Below are 19,692 nucleotides of genomic sequence, written 5' to 3'. Positions count from 1 at the left end.
TTCATAATTCTCTCCAGTTTAGAGAACTTGCCAGGCACCCCTTAGGTATTGGTCATACGGTTTTTGTCCAACTTCTTCTTTCTGAGGTTTTTTTTTTTACTTTGAAAAGAAACTTTGTGGGTTTGGGGTTTTTTCTTTTTGAAAGTGACTTCTTTTAAGAAAGCTTTCACCTGTTAAATGGCTTTAAAATTAAAAATTTCCCTGTGTTTTCAGCATGTACATTCCCTCCCCTCCAATCCTGGCTGTCTCAGGGCAGCAGCACATGCATCGCAAAGCCTATTTTGGGCTAAAAGAGCCCAAACAGGCACAAAGTGTGTCCAAATGGGTCTTTGGGGAGCCTGAGGAACACCTGCTTGGGTTGGCAGCACCCAGTTTCTGTGGTCTGAGCTCAGTCTGGAAGAACAAGAGCATGCTATGAAGCTGTGGTGGTGGTAGGACGCCCTAGTAGTGGGGAGGTCTGGTGGTGGGATGTTCCTGTGGTGGTAGGATATTTCCGTGGTGGTGGCCAACTGGTGCTGGAATGGTTCCATGGTGGTGGGATGCTTCCATGGTGCATTACATTGCACAACAACTCTGCCCTGACAACCTCCATCTGTTGGCTTGCAGACAAACATGAATAAATTTCCTGGTGGCCTCTCTTCTGCTCCTATAGTTTGTTCAAGTATCTTGATTTTCCTGGGAATGCAAATGTGGGAAACCTGAGGACACCAGACATGGTGTTCCTTTCATGCTGTCCTTGCTGCCTGCTGGGCAAGAGCGTCTCAGGGAGAACAAGACACAGCCAAGGACTTTTCCTTTTCTGTTAATGCTGATAGTTTCCATAGGAAGTTGTGCAACAGGGACACCAAATCCTGCAGTTCTGCTGCCATCAGGATGAGCTGTGTGCAGCCCTGCCATGGGAGTATGAGTGTTGCAGTGACTGTTCCCCCTTTGCTGATGTTTCACGTGGTGATTCACCATTCATCGCCTCAACCTCGGCACAAATCTCTGGGCACAGCAAAGGTCACCAACAGAAGAGAAAAAACACCGAAAGTGAAAATTCTGCCATATTTTAAGATAAATGTTTGTATTTCACATGGTGTCTGATGTTTGCATCCCCTCCAAGTTCTCCTGGTTGGATTAAGGGGTATGTCCTGGTGCTGGAGCTCTGCAGGGAAGGTCTTCTTTGTTTAGGATAGTGCTTGGGGTCTTCCCTTCTTGGGACTTTCCCTCCTTCTTCCTCTTTCTGTGCTGTAATTGTCCACAGCAGACATCCTTGTGCCATGATGGAGCCAAGGACTGAAATTCCTTTGGTGCTTGGCTAGTTGGCAAAGACTGGATGTTCAACAATTGGATGAGCCAAAGTGTTGAGGGTGAAATCAGAGCTGGAAGGACACAGGACTGCAGCAGGGCAGGGATGATGGTCCAGGGGTGATGTCCCAGGCTCTCCTGCTCCTTCACTCATGTTTTGGACTGCCATGGGATATTTCCCTTCATTCCCAGCAGGGATATGGCCAGCAGGGCATCAGTGCAGGTGCAACTGCAGACTCCTAGAGGTGGTACATGACATTCCCAAGCAAAGGAGCAGCTGACCCCTGGAAGGCTGGAGTTGTGGAAAGATCCTTACACAGCTCAGCTGTTTCTGCACCAACCTGTTCCTTCTTTTTGTAAACCAGTCACTGGATGGGGCAAAAATGCTCAGACATCAAAACTGAAGTGCTCTGGAAGCTGCAGCAGGACATGCCCTGATCTTTAGTCCTTGTTCCTGCCCTGTGGGTTCTGGGTGGAAGGGAGGCAGCATACTGAGGTGGTGTGTTGTCGTCTCCTGGGCTGCAAAGTCCCCAAATAATTGTCTTGTGTCTCCCATCCTGAACACTGCTCCAGTGCCCAGCTGTGCTCCATCAGGAGCCATCATGTCCCACACTACTGCAGGCTGCCCTGTCCTGAGTCCATGCTGTGCCCCAGGGATGAGGACATGAGGTGGAGACAGTGCGTGGGGCTGTGGAGGAGCTACAGAAATTCCATGTTTGTTCCCCAGAGCTCCTGGCTGCTGGGGCTTTATCCCAGCCAATGAGGCTGCATGCCCAGCACGGTCCCTGCCATAGGGACAATTCCAAGGGTAGTCCATCCTGAGAAGGGTGAGGGTTGGGAGGAGACGCTTCTTTAAAATTCCTGCAGAAAAGCTAAACATCTTACATTTTAGGTTCTTTGGCTGCAGTTTTTTTGCTGGGAAATTCAGGGAGTAGCAAAAGGGAACAGGGACCACTTGGACTGCCCACAGCTGCCACTACCTCTGGCACATTTACACACTGGCTCCTTAGGACTGTGTGCAATAAAAGCAGTTTATGACTCAGAAATTACCCTGCAAAGACATATTTGCAGCAGAAGGTGATTGCTGGCTACATCTCCACTCCTGCCACCAGAGCCCCCAGGGTGGTGCTGGGGATATCAGACCCTCCTGCTAAGGATTTCCCAGTAGGACGGTGTGGCATTTTCATGTCAGGGAGATGCAGAACTCTGAATGCAGCTGATGCCACATCTCCTCAGGGAGGTTTTAGTGTCCTTAGTATCCATGAGCCTTCCCTCAGGGGCTGCAAAGCTGTTTTGCTTCCTACCTTGCTGCTGGAGGAGCCTTCTCTAAAACCAGGTGCAGAGAGATGGTGCAAAAGAAAAAGTATCAGGTGCAAATGAAATGGATTTTTTTCTCCCTCAGTGTGAGTTAATAAATCCTTTTGATATGTGAACCCAACTTTTTCACAGCCCAATGCAGGTTAAAAGCAACTTTGTGCCCATCCTGTCCCTACCATGGGCTGTGCCACCCCTGGGCCACCATCACAGCATTAATTCATGCAATTAATCCTTTTCTCCCATCATTCTTATAAGTGGGAATATGGTCCTGTGTTTTCCAGACACAGCAACCCAGCTGATTTCAGATCAGATCCCGCTTGGTCCAACTCACAGTTGCAAAGGAAATACCATTTACTACTGAAAAAAACCCAATTTTTGTGGTTCAGATGCTGCAACCACCAGCAGCTTTGCCAAGAAATTCAGTTCTTACACAGGAAATGAGGCTCCTTTCAAAGCACCAGAGTGGGGCTATATATATACAGCCTCTCTGAAAAGATATTTAAAGAAACATATTGACACTAGCAAGAACAGGAAAAAATAGCTCCTGGCGAGGAGTGGGGAGCGAGGGCTGATGGCAGCTGAGCCCATCCTGGGGGAGTGGGTGGCACAGGGGATTCATTCATGGTCCTTTCATCTCCAGGAAAAGAAGCTCCTGGGTTTAGTGCTGTGTGAACCCCCATGCTTTTGGTCTCCTGGCTTTTACTAGGAACTAGAGGTGCTGGGGATTGAATGCAGCTTCAGCAGTGAGGTAATGAGTCATCTCATCTCTTTTCAGAGAGTCCCTCTTAGAAACTTATTTCCATCCCCAGGGAAAGAAAATAGTTTGCCTTTTACCAGATATGGGGCTGTTTTTCTCATTAGTGCATGCAGGGATGGAGGGGTTTAGGATTTTTTTTTTTTTTTTTAGATACAGAAGTATCTATTTTAGGTGCAGAAATATCTGGGTTTTTTAATGTGGTGATGGACTCCAGAAGCAGCTAAGCCTCAGGAGAATTAATAGATTTGGTGCTGAAAGTACTGCCACTGAGTCCAGGAGCTTCTGTAGCTGGGAAAACAGGATGGTTTTGGACCACCAAGTGGCAAGGGGAAACCTTGCCCTGAATTACACCAGAGGCTGAGTGGGAAGACAGGGATGCTGGGGGATGTTGCTGCCCCAAAAATCCGTTTCCCTCTCACTCAACATGTACTTCCCCACCAAGGATGTCCTGTGCTAGGGGTGCAGGGGGGTTCTCGCCCTCTGAAATTTATCTAGTTTAACTCCATCCATCTGCAGAACTGAGGAGAAACAGCCAAGAAAGCAGAGTTTTCACTAAATTCCCCATCAGAGGACTCTAGACTGAGTGTGGTCCCCTCTGCTGCCCCTGGCTGTGACCCAAGTCCAGTGAAAACAGTTGGGAAGGGCATGTGGGATGTGGGCATCTGTCATGAGGAGGGGGTGACTCATCCCAGTTTTGCTCTCCCAGAAGAAAAAAAACCTCTGGACAAGGGCTGGAGCTGCAGGAGGGACAGTTTTGGATGAAACACTGAGAATGCAAGGATGGGGAGAAGGTGCCCATTGCAGCCTATTGCATCAACCCATGTACATGACATGCAGCCAGGATGAGCATCACCTGCTCCAGCACTGTCTGGCACATGGCACTGCAGCACAAGCCCCAGCCCCTGGATTCTGTGCCCATCCTCATCCCATCACCCTCTGCTGGCTCTTTACCCTCTGAACCTGGGACAGAGGGTCAGCACTGGGGGTCGTACAGCAGCATGAGGGCTGGAGGAAGGGCTGGATCCTGGCCCTCATCATTGCCACCAGCTTGGCTGATTTATTTTGCAGTCACCAAATAAGAAAACTTCCTGGGGACAGCCTGTTCCCTGGGTGACAGCAGAAATAGGCAGCACAGCCAGTGTTTTAGCCCGGATGTGCAAGTTCAGCCCACAGCTGGACTAATTATACATTGTGTGCTGTTCCGGGCTAATCACAGGGCAAAGTAAATGATCCCAGTCCACAGCAGAAAGGTGAACTATTCTCTCAAAGGTGTACACAGACACTGAATAGTTTATTATGGACTCACCTAGAGGGTTGGCTTGGAAGGCACCTTTAAAGTTCAGCTTGTTCCACTTCTTGCTATGGGCAGGGACACCTTCCTAGACCAGGTCCTCCAAGAGGAGAGACCAGGTTGCTCCAAGCCCTGTCCAGCCTGGCTTTGGACAATTCCAGGAATTAAAGTCGAGCTGTTGGAGCGAGTCCAGAGGAGGCCACAAAGATGTGCTGGGGCCTGGAGCCCCTGTGCTCTGGAGAAAGGCTGAGACAGATGAGCGTGTTCACCTGGAGAAAAGAAGGCTCTGGGGAGACGTTAGATCCCCTCCAGTGCCTAAAGGGGCTCCAGGAAAGCTGGAGAGAGACTTCGGAGAAGGGGCTGGAGTGACAGAACAAGGAGGAATGGCTTCAGACTGGCAGAAGTGGGTAGATATGGGATGCTGGGAAGAATTTCTGGCTATGAGGGTGGTGAGACATTGGCACAGGTTGCTTAGAGAAGCTGTGTCTGCCCCATCCCTGGAAGTGTCTAAGGCCAGGTTGGATGGGGCTTGGAGCACCCTGGTCTTCCTTCTAGCGGTAGGTGTCCCTGCCCATGGCAGGGGGTAGAACTGGGTGATCTTTAAGGTCCTTTCCAACCCAAACCACTCCAGTATTCTGTGCTATGTGAATTCAAGCTTTCCTTGTGTTCTTTAGGCCCAGTGGGCCGTTACTGCTGAGGTCTCCCCACTGATGCCATCCCCTGTTTCCTGGGCTCTTAAGAGGAGAGGGGACAATTCCCTGAGGTTCTGGCACAAGCACCTTGCAACACAGTTTGCACTTACAAAACCCTGTGTTCTTGTTCACTTCAATGAGAACATGGCGACTGGAAAAAACTGTTTTCCAACCAGCATCTACTAATTCAAATAAAGCATGATGCCACAGGCTCTCTCGAGAGTGCTGAGCTGCTCACATCTGTCTTTTATTCCAATAAAAGAGACAAATGGTAACAATAAGCAGCAAGTCCCCAGCCTGGCCCTGGCGAAAGAAGCCACTTCTCTCAAAGGATCCCTTCCTCTGATGGAAGTTTCCTCTTTCCTACATGGCAAGCACTTGGCACAACAGTACTAAACACCCACCGGGGAAGGGCACAGGCTAATAGTGTTAAACTGGGATTTAGTGTCATCACAAAAGCTGCCTACCAGTCAGACTAGGTAAAAATAGCATATAAAATAATGGAAGTCTTGGAATAAAGTAGCCACAGCTCAGCAGGGTTTTATTAGTTTGCTCCACTGCCAAGAAACAAAGGATCTTCACCTCAAGACTCGAGTATGGCACACTGGGGCAACCCCAGGTTCCCTTGAACCTGAGTTTCATGGCCAAACCATCAAACCAGCCTGGCAACCTCTCTGTGAGCTGAGTACAGCTAGAGCAACTCTGGAGCTGCCTGATTCCTCAGTACACAATGTTCCCAGCCACTGGACTGGTCCTTTCTGCATTGGTGGGAACAAAGCACCTTTTTGTTGGAGCACCAAACTGTCACAACCAAGGGGCAGGAGGGGATCGGTAAGTGGGTGCTGAGCACTGTGGAGGGCACAGGCTCCAGGACAAAGCTGATGGACATTCCCAGCCCAGCCCCTGGTGGGCACTGTCACCCTGTGTCGGCCTGAAGATGTTGGAAGCTGTGGCCAGGGTCCAGTTCTGCAGCAGATACAGAGCTGATCCCCTTGTCATTGCACAACACCAACCACAACCACAACCAACCCTTAGGACATGCTCTCCATTGGTGTGAGGTTTGGCAAGCTGGAGAAGTGTCCCACCAAAGAAGGGACTGAGATTCTGCAATTACAAAAGGCAGCTCCGTGTGCTAAGAAACTGTTCTAAAACATTGGGGTTAGGCTGGAGGATCTTTAAAGATAGCTGGTCCCAATTCCCTGCCATGGGCAGAGACATCTTTCTCCAGGATCAGGCACCTGGGTACAGGAGGGCTCTTTTTAACTGCTGAAAAGAGCAATCAGCATCTTCTGCACAAGCCAGATAAGACCCTCAGATCCCCAGCCTGATCCTGGTGGAGTCACAGTTCATCCACAACCTCTGCATCCCACCTCTAAATGAACTAAATGTAACCTCTTCATCCCACTGAATAAAGCATGGATCAGCACTCTGGCATCTCCATAGGCTTGGCAGCAGGTCACACTGGTGCTGGCCCTCACCTTGCTGATCCATGTGCACCACAGAATGCTTTGGATTGGGAAACACCTCCAAGGTCATTGAGTCCAGCCTGTGACTGATTCCCACTTTGTCACCCTACCCAGAGCTCTGTGTGCCATGTCCAGTCATTCCTTAGACATCTCCAGGGATGGGTACTCCACCACCTCTCTGGGAAGCCCTTTCCAATGCTGGACAATGCTTTTCATGAAGAAATTCCTTCTGATGTCCAACCTGAGCCTCCCCTGGTTCAGCCTGAGGCCATGCCCTGTTTTCCCTCTCCTCCTGAACCGTGGTACCAAGTGTGCCATCTTTAGGTTGCTCCATATGGACTACCCAGTCCAGCTGTACAACCCATGGAGCTGCTCAGGAGGAAAGTCCCACAGTACCAGTTAGTGGTGTGAGGAGATCTTCTGAGGTCTTAAGGGAATACTGAAGTAGGGGCGAGGAAGACTTGACTTTCTGAGTGTTGAAGAGGTCAGTGTAGGCTGGGAATGGCTTGCCAGAAGAGATGCTTCTTCTGCACTAAGTCAGTGAAGCCATTGAAGAACTAATTTCTTCTGGTGGTGTTGTTCCCAGTCAGTGACCTTATGGTGTTTTTCCAGCCAGGAATATTTTGTGCACTTCACTGATGGGAATAAAATGTTCCAACAGTCTGCAAGGTTTGGCTGCTTCTGCAGAGGCAAATACTTGTCTGGAGAGGGCAAAGGTGGGTATTCCTGAATTTGCTGAATTTTATGGTCACCTGGAACTCACGTAGTCCATCCTGTCCTGCTGGGATTCATGGAGCAGGTGTCAGGTGAGGCTGTTAACCCTTTCAGCAGCCTGGGGAAAGGGGAGCTGCATTTTGGTGGAGCTCCTTCCACCTTGTGGTTCCAGAGGACACTCCATGCTCTGTCCCTGATCACCATGGTACCTTTGATCCTCCCCAAGCACAAGGAACCCAGAACTGTGTTGGAGTGATGGATGGGGCCAGTGCTAGACCTTCTCCTCACACAGGAGGGGTGAGAGGTGGTGGGGTGCCTTGGGACATAGCACAGACAATACTTTGGTGGGTGGGATCCAGCCTGGAATTTCTGCCGTGCCCCACAACTTTCCTTCCTTGGGGGCACCTCAAAAGGTGGGTTGAGCAAGACCCTCTCCTGGCTTTACCCATGTCCTCAACAGGAGGTCAGACTGCTCCCTTGTTTGTCTTCCTGGCTCTTGCAGTCCCACTCCAGCTCTTTTTATAGCTCGGGAAGAAGTGCCTTGAGTTTCTGAGTCGTCTTGGAGGCCAAGCACACAGGGAGGAGTCGCAGCTAGAAATAGGGCTGCTCTCTGCTCCTGCATTCCAGATTTTATTTTTTTTTTTAGCTGAAATGTCCAAATTTGAAGAGTCCCATTGCCACAGCCCAGAACTGGGAACCATCCACATTTTTTCCATTCACATTGGATCCTCTTTCTCCTTTGCCTTATTTCCAGTGCCCTCATACCAGCCACTCAGCTCCCTCGAGATGATTTTCCCAGCAAATGGGATCTGTCATCCCTGCTTGTGTTTTCTGTAACCCCCAGATTTCACCCCTCAACACAGCTTGTTTGGCAGGAGAGCTCCCTGAGGAATTAGTAGTGTTCGGGGGGGGTGGAGGACCAATCAGGTACCAGTCAAAGCTTCTGAGTGGTGAGCAAACAGCTCAGACTAAATATCCTGCAATTTCTGACTATGAGGAGGGAAGCAAAGCTTTGGCAGCAGCACAGATGCAAATAATCCAGAGAAAAGGAAAGAGGAGAAATTGTTGGACAAAACCTTTGGTTTCCAGCCCATTATTATCTGGGATTTTCGCTGTGGTGCTATGCTGGGGCAGGGGCATGTGGACAGAGCTGTCCTGGCACAGCATCCACAGCATCCTGGGGTCGGCACCTCTCTCCCATAGGAGCAGAGTACAATTAACTGTGTCATGTCTAGACTTTTTCATTAATCCCTTAATACCTGGATACCACTGTGGGGCACACCCTAGCTACAATCTCCCCTCTGAGATTTTTTTAGCACAGAACCACTTTGGGTCCCCGCTGCTCCTTGTCTATCAGCCTCCAGAGTGCCATGTGTGTGCACCAGCATCTCTCTGAGCTGGGAATGGGATATGCCAGGGAAAAATAGATCTGGGATCAAACCTGAACCAATCTTTTTTCTAATCAGCCATCACATGGAAATGACAACTAGCCAGTGTCCCTGTTAGATCTTTTATCTTTTTAACCCTTTTCCCTCCTTTTCTGCAGCATTCACTAACTCTGGGACTAGTTGCAATCCAACTTCTCTTCCCATCAGCAGGAAAAAAAAAATTTTCACATGGTGGGAATGCTAAGAACTATGGATTCCTATCAGAGGAGTAAAGTCTGTCAGGCCCTTTCATTGGATAATAAGCAAATTTTGGGTACCCATTCCCAGCACCTCCAAGGGATTCTTTGTTTCCAGCAGCAGCAGGGAGTGCTGTGATTTCTGCCTGGGGAAATAGCAAGCATCTCATGAACAAGGTATGTAGCCATGGTTGAGGTCTTCTGCTGCTTCTTCTTCCCATGGGTATTTCCATCTTTCCCAGCCCTGGAGTGTAAGGATGGTGCTCAGCTCATTCTACAGCAATCCCCCGCTGGTTCCTCAGCGTGGGTGTTTCAGGACCTGGATGTTTGCTTCTCCCCTGCAGATGTTCCTGGTCCAGTGTTTAGGTTCAATATGCTCTTCCAGAAAGAAGCAGCATTTGGAAATTCCCACCGATTGTCCCCACATGGATTTGTTTCTCTGCCTCACCAGGGTACAGCAGAGGAACTGGTCATGGTAGTTAAGCTGTGCTCAGGGCTCTCTGGGTTGTTTCTGATAATATCGTACAGCACATTCCTTGCACGTTTTTCTTTATTTATCCAGAAATGTGGAAAACAAAAAGTCCTGATTCCCTGAACATCATTGGAACATGAAGGATTTTCTCTGCAGAAGAAACTACTGCACCACTGGGTGCAGTTCCCACAGTCCTCGGGCTGGTGCCTGGCTTAGCCATCCATCACCTTCAGCCAGGCCACTTTGATTCCTGTGGCTTTGTGTCCCAGGAGCCTCGTCTCTGTGTCACTCCACCCAACCCTGTCACCTCCCAGTGCAATATGTCTCTAGCAGGAGGATGTGCCAGGGGCAGGGCGGGGGAGTGGGATGGGGGTATGAGGACCAGGGTGCTCTGTGCTGGGCTGACCTTGCAGTGGCTGACAGCTGCTGAATTCCTGGAAAAGAAGGAAATTGGGTCTGTTTAGTGTCTCTCAGAGCCAATTCCTTGTGTTTGGGTGTCCCATATGCCCCTCTGCAAGTGTCAATGGTATTGTGTGTGCTCCTGTGATTTGCATACGAGAGCAGAGATTTCCCTCCCACACTGAACCCCCTGTTTTCCTGGAACAACATGGAAATCCTCGGGCTGCCCTTCCCTCTGCCCTGATGAACTCTAGCAGAAGCATCCCTGGGGTGCAGAGCCCTTCAGGCACCCCTGTTCCCGCCTTCATCCTTGCGTGGAAGTTCCTAGACACAGGGCCAGAGGAGGCAGGAAACAGTGTGGCAGGCACAGCCATCCACGCCCGGCCCATTCCACTGTGGAATTACACATGGGGGTTGGCCCCCATGCCATGGGGAACCTGTGGCTTCCCAGTGCAGGGGGCATCCCCTGCTGCCAGAAAAGCTCTCGATGGAGCTGCTTCTTATCATCTCTGCTTATTCCAAGTGCCTCCCATCCAATGCTTTGTTTTCCCAATGCTTCCAGTAGGCATAGGCAAGTTTTCCACACCCAGAGCTGGGTTTCATGCTCTTAGTGCCCCTCCAGCCTTGGTGCTGGGGCTGGCTGGAGCAGGACAGTGCAACCCTTCTCCTTGGGCTGGGTGAGTCTAAGGGTATGCTGGCAGTGCTCCAGCCAGTGGTGTTTATTTCCACACAAGGAAAATGAAGAAAACAAAATATTTATATGTCAGGAAGGGATTTTGCAGCCTTTTGCATGGAATCGTGCCTGCTATTCCCTCCTCAATCATCTCAGACAGACAGCAATAACACATGAAACAGAGTTTCCTTTATATGCCGGGTTTTTTCCACCTCGTGCTCCACCCTGGTTGCAGCAGAGATCCCTGCTCCAGCCCTGCCGGCTCCCCAGGCCCTTCTGACCCTTCTACCCAGGGGGCAGGCATCTTGCCAGGTGCTCTCAGCCAGGCAAAGTAACGGGGCTATTGCAGGAGCATCACCAGTGCAGGAGCAGCCACAGGCACTGGAGAGGTGTTGGATGCGGGAGCAGGGAGTACTAAAAGAGCGCAAGGAACACTTGAACTTGCATAGCAGAGAATCCTGGAATGGTTTGGGTTGAAGGGAACCTTAAAGACCATCTCACTCCACTCGTTGCCATGGGCAGGGACACCTTCCACTAGACCAGGCTGCTCCAAGCTCTACCCAGCCTGGCCTTGGTCACTTCCAGGAATGGGGCAGACGGCTTCTCTGGGCAACAAGTGGCAGGGCCTCACCACCATCAAAGGGAAGAATTTCTTCCTAATATCCCTTCTATCCCTGCCTTCTGGTAGTGGGAAGCCATTCCCCCTTGTCCTGTCACTCCAAGCCCATGTCCAAAGTCCTTCTCCAGCTCTCTTGGAGCCCCTTTAGGCAGAGGAAGGGGCTCTAAGGTCTGCCTAGAGCCTTCTCTTCTCCAGGTGAACATTCCAAGGTAATCCAGCCTGGCTCCAGAGCAGAGGGGCTCCAGCCCTCAAGGTTCACCCATGGGGTTTCATCTTGGCACTGGTGCATATGAAGGGATGGCAGGCAGGGAATTTACCATATCATTTTTAGCTGTCATTTGGACACCTATTTGCTCCAACATTTTTCCCTTGGACTGAACTGGGCACCCCAATCCTGCTGGGTCTGCTGGGAGGGAGACCAGCTCTTGGCCCCTCTGCAAACCCGCAGCTCTCCAGAGGGCATGGCTCCACGGCCTTTCTGGGAAGCAGCTGTTCGGGATGTGGGGAGTTGGACGGGGTCTCTGTAGCTGGGGTGGGGAGAGAGAGCTGGGAAGTGGCCTCTGGTGCCAAAGCAAGCAGCCAAACCTGTGGGAGCACGAGGAGGAGGCAGCACTGCTGTGAGCCAGCATTGCCTGCTCTGCTCCGACCTCCCCCTGCAACCACACAGCACTTAAATAGGAACAAGCTCAGGGCTGGAAACTGTCCCCAGGCTGGAAGTATGTTGCATATTTCCTATAAATACCCCGACTGCTGCCTATTAGCCAGAGGCAGGCACAGCACCCACATCTCCCCCACAGCCCCAGCACTGCTGAGGGGGCTGCAGGCAGGAGCTGGCCAGGGGCTGGCTTTGTAGGACGCGGTCTGGTGCAGGGAAAAACGTGTTGTGGCATTTCCCAACCTATTGCATCCAGGGCTTTCACTTCAGGTGAGTTTGTTCCCCCTTTGCTACACATCTGCAACAAAACTGCTCACATTTAGGGCTTGCGGGAGGTGCTGAGGTGTGTGTGCCTGTACTGGAGCATCCACACAGCCTCCTGCTCCCCTTGTCTGGGTTCACAGGGATATAAAGCTCGAGAAGGTGTGGGAAGCTCCTGGGAAGTGGTTATGGGCTGGGCACTGAGCTGAGCGCCACACTTGGCATTGCCAGGCTCTGCTGTCTCAATTCAAGGGGCAAGCAAAAGCAGATAATTAAAGTGATTCCACTGATGGGGCAATGGAAGGATCACCTAAGGCAAATGTTCAGAGATTCACAAAGGCCTCACTATGCTTTGGGGGAGGGAGGAAGGCACCCGAGGGCAGATGCTGTGTTTTGGCACTGTGCTTCATGTGAAGCCTCAGCTCCCCATTTTTGAAGTCTCCAGGGCAGAATTTGGCAACTTCAAAAGGAAATGAGTGGGAGATGTGTTTTGTGGCTTCAAACTAAAAGAGAGTAGGTTTGGATTGGGTATTGGGGAGGAATTCTTCCCTGCAGTGGTGGTTGCCCAGAGAAGCTGTGGCTGCCCCATCCCTGGAAGTGTTCAAGACCAGGTTGGACACGGCTTGGAGCAGCCTGGGGATAGTGGAAAGTGTCCCTGCCCATGGCAGGGGTGGAATGAAATGGGCTTTAAGGTCCCTTCCAACCCAGATTCTTCTGGGATTCTATGATTTATCAACCATCCTCTGAGTCACTGGTGACACTGATCCAAGTATGGAAGGGCTGCAGGTAGAGAAAGGAGGACAAAGTTGGTGGTTGTTGATTGGGTGGGGGGGGGGTCAGTGGACTCATGGCTGGGGGTAAACATCCCCATGGATGGGGAGAGCTGCTGGGGGCATTGACCCCTGTAAACTTTGGGGCTTGCAAGGTGGTGGGTGACATTGGAGCTCCAGTCCCTGTGAGCCCAGGGAGCCGCGAGGGTCAGACATGGCAGGATGAACCAGTTCCCACTGCAGCTGTCTTCTTTGCTGACCCTGTTTCCTTCTTCTGGGCGTTGGCTCATCTCAGTGGTGTCAGTGTGAGGCCAGAAGGAAGTGACACCACAGCAGAGCAATGTGTGTGTGCAAAGGAAGAGCCAGCCTGGGGTTCCTAGGAGGGTTCCCAGGTAACCTGCATGTAGGGATGGGGCTGCAGGGGACCCAGGAGACATCTGCAATGATGCGCAAGTTGTCACATAGAGCTTAAATGTGCAGGTTTACATCCCACTGCCATGATTCACCTGTGCCAGCCCTTTACCTCCCTCATGGTTGAACATTTCTTCCCCATCTCTAACCTGACCCCACCCTTGTTGAGTTTAACATCACTGTCCTGTGCTGGGGCCCCAGAGGTGCAGGCAGCTCCAAGGGGGTCTCAGAAGACACTTGGCTTTTTGGGCTGTCAGCACACATATATGGACCATGTCCCATTTATCACCCACCAGAATCCCCCAGTTCTCTACAGGGTCGTCTCCATCCATCCAGCCATCCAGCCATCCATCCATTTATGAAATTAGTGATGGCAGAATACACTGAATCACTCTGGAATCAGTGGATCCAGGATATGGAAGGCCTGCAAGTAGAGACAAGAGGACAACACCAGGGCCCATTGATGGGAGTAAATGGCCCCGTGGGTGGAGAGAGATGCTGAGGGTGTTTATCCTCACAGACCTCTGGGGTCCCTGCAGACCTCCCTAGTCTGTCCTGGCACTAGGGATTGCTCTGGCCCAGGTCCATGATCTTGGTATTGGCCTGACTGAACCTCATGAGGCTCCCATGGACCCACTGCTCCAGCCTGTCTAGCTCCCTCTGGATGCCCTCCCTTCCCTCCAGCCCATTGATGGCACCACTCAGCTCAATATCACCCTTTCTATGGGTTCCCAGCCCTCCACACCAGGTAGGAAACAGGAGTTTCTGTCTCTGGTTTGGATGGGGCGGTCTATCCACCTGTCTCCTTGCAACATTGACAGGAGCTGGAAGCAGCAAGGGGGGAGGATGTTGCTTATCCCACCTCTGTCTTTCCCTCTTGCATTTTTAATCCTGTTGGCATTGTATTGCTGCTCTCTGAGCTCCTGCTTACCTTGTAGCAGCCCCACTGAGCCGTGTTTCAGAGGGCTGTGTGATTGCTGTAACACCAACAAGGGTGGATTGAACAGGGAGCTAAAAATACCAAATGATCAATAATGGCACCATGAACCCGGGTTTGGTTGTTTGGTTTTTTTTTGTTTTTTTTTTTTTTTTGTTTTTTTTTTTTGTTTTTTTTTTTTTGGTTTTTTGGTTTTTTTTAATCTCTATATTGACAACTTAACCAAGTGGCTTCCTGTACAGGCAGAAGGGATAATGGAGCTCCGCTCCCTGCCAGGCTAGCAGTAGCTTCACCCACACCTCTGTCCATGGGCCCTGGGAGCCCTTCTGGAGCTCCTGCCCGAGGTGAAGTGGAAGGACTGCTCTCCTCCCTGCTTTCCATGCTGGTCCAGTCGTGGTGAGCAGCTGGGGGAGCTTGGTGCTGAAATAACCCCTGGCACTCCATGCCAGCACAGCCCTAGGCACAGCCACCAGCCCTGGCCCTGTGCCTACTTCAGTCTGATCTGCTTTTTCCTCTCACTTTCACATGTCCAGGAAACTGCGGCATTACATGGATTTGAAAGTGGCCTTGAGCTTTTTAAGCACTGCTCCCAAGCGGATATTTTTCCTAAATAAAGATTTGCAAAGGTATTTGGGCATTAGCCGGCCAGGGGGATTTCCAGAAGTGTTGGAGCAGCCAAATACCCTTTAAATCTGCCTCCATGCAGTACAGGGTTGGGGCTGGAAGTAGCTGGTTCACCAGGACTGTGACCATTTGGGGACATTTTTTACATCAGCAATGTCAGCATGAGGGTTTTCCAAAGGTTGTTCATTGATGGATCTCTTTGGAAAATCACAGTGGGCTGAGCCCTGAAGGATTTGGCTGTACTGCAGTATCTGAGTCAAGAGAAACTCATCACACCTCCAGCTCGTGCCAGTACTGTTCCATCCCTGTATCCTGACTAATCCATGATGTGGTGCTGGCAGTAGGGAGCGTTCCTGGTGCAGGTCTTGGCTCTGTTTCCAAAAGACATGGAGCAGCACAGGAATGCCAATCCCTGTTACAGTGTTCTAACATCCCACTCAGAGGAAAAACTCACCTTGCTGTCGCCACATTGGTGGCAATGGCTTTTTTCCCCACTAAGTCCCACTATGCCAAACACCCCCGGTACCCAGCATTCACCCCCTGCTCCTAAAATGCAAGCTCCTTGCACAGCCAGTTCTGGTCATCCAGCTCCAAGGACCAGACACCAAACCTAGCCTACCCCAGCCTCCACAGCATATTCCCCAGTGGAGTGCTCCAGGGCTGGAAAGCTGCTGGAAAAAAAAACTGAAACCTGAAAAAAACAGACAAAAAATACTTTTCCAAGTGCTTGGTGGTTTTCCCAGTGAACCTGCTAGTCTCCCTAGAGCTCTGAAAATGCCAGGATCCTGGAGCTTCCATATCAGAACAATGCTTCAGCAGCACTGGGCAGGTGTAAGCCATGGAGCAGGATTAGTTTATTGTGAGATAGAGACGTGGGTTTAAACTGCTGCTGCACTGGAGGAGATGGGAAAGAATACCATTCTCTGCGAAAAATTAATTTAGGAGTCTGAATCCAAGGAGTTGGTTGAGAACACAGCCCTGATTTGGTTCCTTCCCTTGGGGAAGACTTGGGAAATACAGAGAGATCAAGAAAGGAGCAACAGATATTATTAGTCATCCAGGAGGGAGGCGGCTGCAGAGGAAGAGGGTTTTTAGTGGAGTATTTTTAGACCTGGTAAAATGAACAGAAGGAGAGGAAAAAAGAGGGAAGGAGACCTTTGAGAGGCACGTAAATGCTCCCTGGCGCAGCTTGGCCCAGGCTTCCCACTCTCATCCTGAGCATTAGCTCAGGCAGAGATTTGCTCCAACAGAAATCAGAGATGTTAAAGCCAAAGCCTTAGGGAGCATTCCGAGGAGCTCTCTCGGCTGCAGTGACAAAAGGCCACACTCGCTGTGACATTTTACCCTAATTCCCATCATTTTATAGAGAGGTGATTGCTGAAATAGAGTTTAAAAGCTGCTTGCAGAGGCTCCAGCAGGTGGGGGGAGATGCTGAATATCTCTTCTTTTTTCATCCATCGTGATCCAGACCACACATCCCATCCTGGAAGCTGGTAGGAAAGTCACAGAGCCGCAGGAGGGTGGAGGATGCTTCCAGGGTGGAGAAAAGGGACTTGGAGTGAAGCACCCAAGTAGATTCAGTACAGCCAGGGGGAGAGGAGGGATCTGCACCTCTCCAGATCAGACCGGAGGATGATGAATGAAGGCCCTCAGAGGACAGGGTGAAACAAGGAGCTGCCTCCCCCCTGGTTCTCCAGGGAAGCAGCCCTCACTTTGCCTTCCCTCTTCCCTGTGGGAAAGGCTCCTTCCTGCCCCAGCGGAGGCAGTGCCTGTGGTGCCCTGCAGTTGTGCAGCAGCCCCATCAGTGCATCTGTCCTAACTCCCTCCATCCCACCTGGAGAGCCTTGCTAGGGCCTCTGCAAGCGCATCCCAAATTGTTCAGATAGGATGCAGCCCTGGAGAGGTTTGCTGGAGCCTGGGATGAAGCGTGTGGGTTTGCACATCTGACTGGGATACTCTGTGTATCCCCTGCTCTTCATGAGAGCACCTGGGAATAACCCAAGAGCACTCTGGGGCCAAGAATGCCTCTTCGCCCTTGTGTCCTCACAGTGATGCAGTGAACTACAGCAAAGAACTCCCTTGGCAAGATCATGAAATTCCTTCCACCTCAGTGGATCCCTGAAGTGGTGGGATTTATCCCCACAGGCTGCACCAGCCTTTCTTGAGCCCTGGATTGGTTGGGTGCTGTCATTCCTGCTTGGTGCTTCCAGCTTTCCTGTCTTCTCTGGAACTGGGTTTCCCTTTGCTCTGAGGACCAGCTTTCCCCCCCCTAAAAAAAAAATTGCTTTTAAGTTAATTTCCAGATTTTCTCCTCGAGCTGCCTTGGCTCTGATTTTTGCCTCCTGGCTGAAGCTTCCCCCATGCTGTGAAGCCAGGTGGATTTGGGGCTCTCTGACTTTGCCCCAAGTGCTTCCTGGTGGTGTCCAAACTCTGGACTTTGCCAGCTCAGCCATGAGGAACCACACTGCAGCCATGGCCTCAAATACTTGCATGTCCTGGCTCTGCAGGAGACCCTGGACACCTTCCCCCTGAGCTGAGCACTTTGTTCAGGGGGGAGCTGGTCTGAAAACTTGATTTGGAAAAATGAGGTTAATGATGATTAGCTGATTTTAATTTGGGGGATTGACTAGGGGTGCTGGGAGCACAAAGCCTGTGAGTGGGGGGTCAGCAGTCTGGCATGGTTGCAAGCAGGTTCCAGTAGCATTACAGCATGTCACCAGTAACTATGAAAGAATTGATGTATCCTGCTTATTATTTTAGAGGCTATTTTCCCTGCAGGTGACATTGTAGAGAAAGTCCCATCCATCCTGTGCATATGTGAGGGACTGGGTTTAGTCCAGATCCTCTTTGGTTTTGGCTGTGCTCTTTGCATACCTGCCTTAAGATCTCTTCATGCAAATGAGCCATTAATACTTGATGATACAATACAAGTGCTAATTGCAGCACTGTGGCCTCTGGAAGCTGTGGCTTGGCTTCTTGGTGACTCTGGAGATGGTGCCCTGGAAATTCTGAACTGCACCTCCAGCATATCCTGGGGCAGCAGGCAGCAGCAGTCATGGCACTGAGTTCAGAGCGATGCTAAACCCAGCTAAGGGGGAATCAGTTAATTCCAGGATCCCTTTAAGCTGGGGGAACACTATGCTGTGGGGTGGGCTGCACAGGGAGGATCCAAGCTCTCACTTTTCATGTTGAGAACATGGCTGGGAGTCACTCGCTGTGGGGCTTCACTGCAGGAAGGGCACAAAACCTGGCCCTATGATGGCACCTGTGACAGGAGCAGGTACCCCCAATAGAGGCAGGTGCCTGCCCTGATTGCAGAGCATTGATCTGTGCTCATTCCCAGGCTCAGAGCAGCATCCAGACTCTGCTCCCAAAGGAGTTTTGGCTGCTGCTTGAAACCATCTGTTCTAGCAAAACACATTTAGTCCAGCAGAAAACCTGTGAGCTGTGTGCTCCGAGACAAGCAGTGCTGCTGAGTAGTGCTCCATTCATCTGTCCATCCCAGGGATCTCACAGGGGCTTTAACAACCACCTGATGAAAACACGACCTGGATTTGACCCTAAAAGCTCCCCCAAAGCTGGGATGAACTGGGTAGTTGTGGAGCTGAGTGCTGGGAGAGTGCAGGGGTGGCAGGGCTCTGTCTCCTTGGGGATGTGGGATCCTGTTATCTCATTAAGAGAGGCCAAGTCACCATCCCAGAGTAAGTGGCTGAGCCATGACCAGACTGCAGTAATCCCGAGGGATTAGAGTGTTGGTTGGACTGGCCCCACAGCAGCACTTTGTTCTTCGGGCCCTGAAGCATCTCCTCCGCCAACAAGCCAAGGGCCCTGGCAGTGCTTTTGGGTTGCTTTTAGGAGATTCACTGAGTGATAGAAGAATGATTTGGGTTTCTTTTGTGCCTTCCCATCAGAAAATATTCCTTGAGCACAAGCAGGAGCTGGGAAAAACCAAAATCCTCCTGCCTGGATGCTTTCCTGTCCCTCGGTAGGGTGGTCATGGTGGTCAACGAGCTATTCCTGTCTGCCCATGGGGCTGACTCGGGCCAGGGGCTTGTTACCACGCTGGCTTAATTGCTTTTGTTGTTGGAAGCAAGATGCTGGCAGCCGAATAGGCTCTGGAACAAGGGATCTCTGCACAGGTCCCAGACAGACCCACCAGTGTAGCTTCACCACCAGGCACAGATATGGGGCAGGGGATGGAGCAAGGAGGCTGACAGGGAATGGACGAGGGGGCAGACAAAAGGGGTAGGGAGTCTGACAGGGAGTAAGAGAGGAGTTTGGCAGTGGAGGGTCAGGCAGTGGGGCAGGGGATGGTGCAGGAGGTACAAGGGATGAGGCAGGGAATGGGGCAGGAGGTACAAGGGATGAGGCAGGGAATGGGGCAGGAGGCCAGGGATGGGGCAGCAGATCTGGCAGTGGGGCAGGGCTTCGGGTGGGGTCCTGCGTCTAGTAGTAGGGCAGCAGGGCTGGGGCGGCTGCGCCGAGTGATGCGAAGCTGCCTACCCGCAAACCCTCGGGCTATCATCCTCCCCTACGCCCTGCCGCTACCTCGAAGAGGGCGCGGCGGGGGTGGGCGGGCGGTTCTGCGGGACGCCCCCCGGGCGGGACACCCCCCGCTCCCGCCCTCCGAGGGCTCCTTTGTTATTCCGGCCGAGCGCCGCGGCCGCGCCCCCCGCCTCGGCCGTGCCGCCCCTCGCGGGAGCGCGCCCCCCTCGACCCC

The 19,692-nt window shown here is 51.5% G+C and overlaps 1 protein-coding gene across 3 annotated transcripts in view; it reads left to right on the top strand.

Annotated features, from left to right (window-relative positions):
• The window catches only part of HIP1 (huntingtin interacting protein 1), a 43,939-nt gene that overhangs the window by 1,870 nt on the left and 22,377 nt on the right, over positions 1 to 19,692 (top strand). The gene's annotated exons all lie outside the window — the stretch shown is intronic.

The sequence above is a fragment of the Pyrgilauda ruficollis genome, unplaced genomic scaffold (assembly GCF_017590135.1).
Source record: "Pyrgilauda ruficollis isolate IOZ18807 unplaced genomic scaffold, ASM1759013v1 scaffold69, whole genome shotgun sequence".
Classification (NCBI taxonomy): domain Eukaryota; kingdom Metazoa; phylum Chordata; class Aves; order Passeriformes; family Passeridae; genus Pyrgilauda; species Pyrgilauda ruficollis.
Note: the sequence above shows the minus strand (reverse complement) of the source record. Positions and strands in the feature narration are given on the sequence as shown.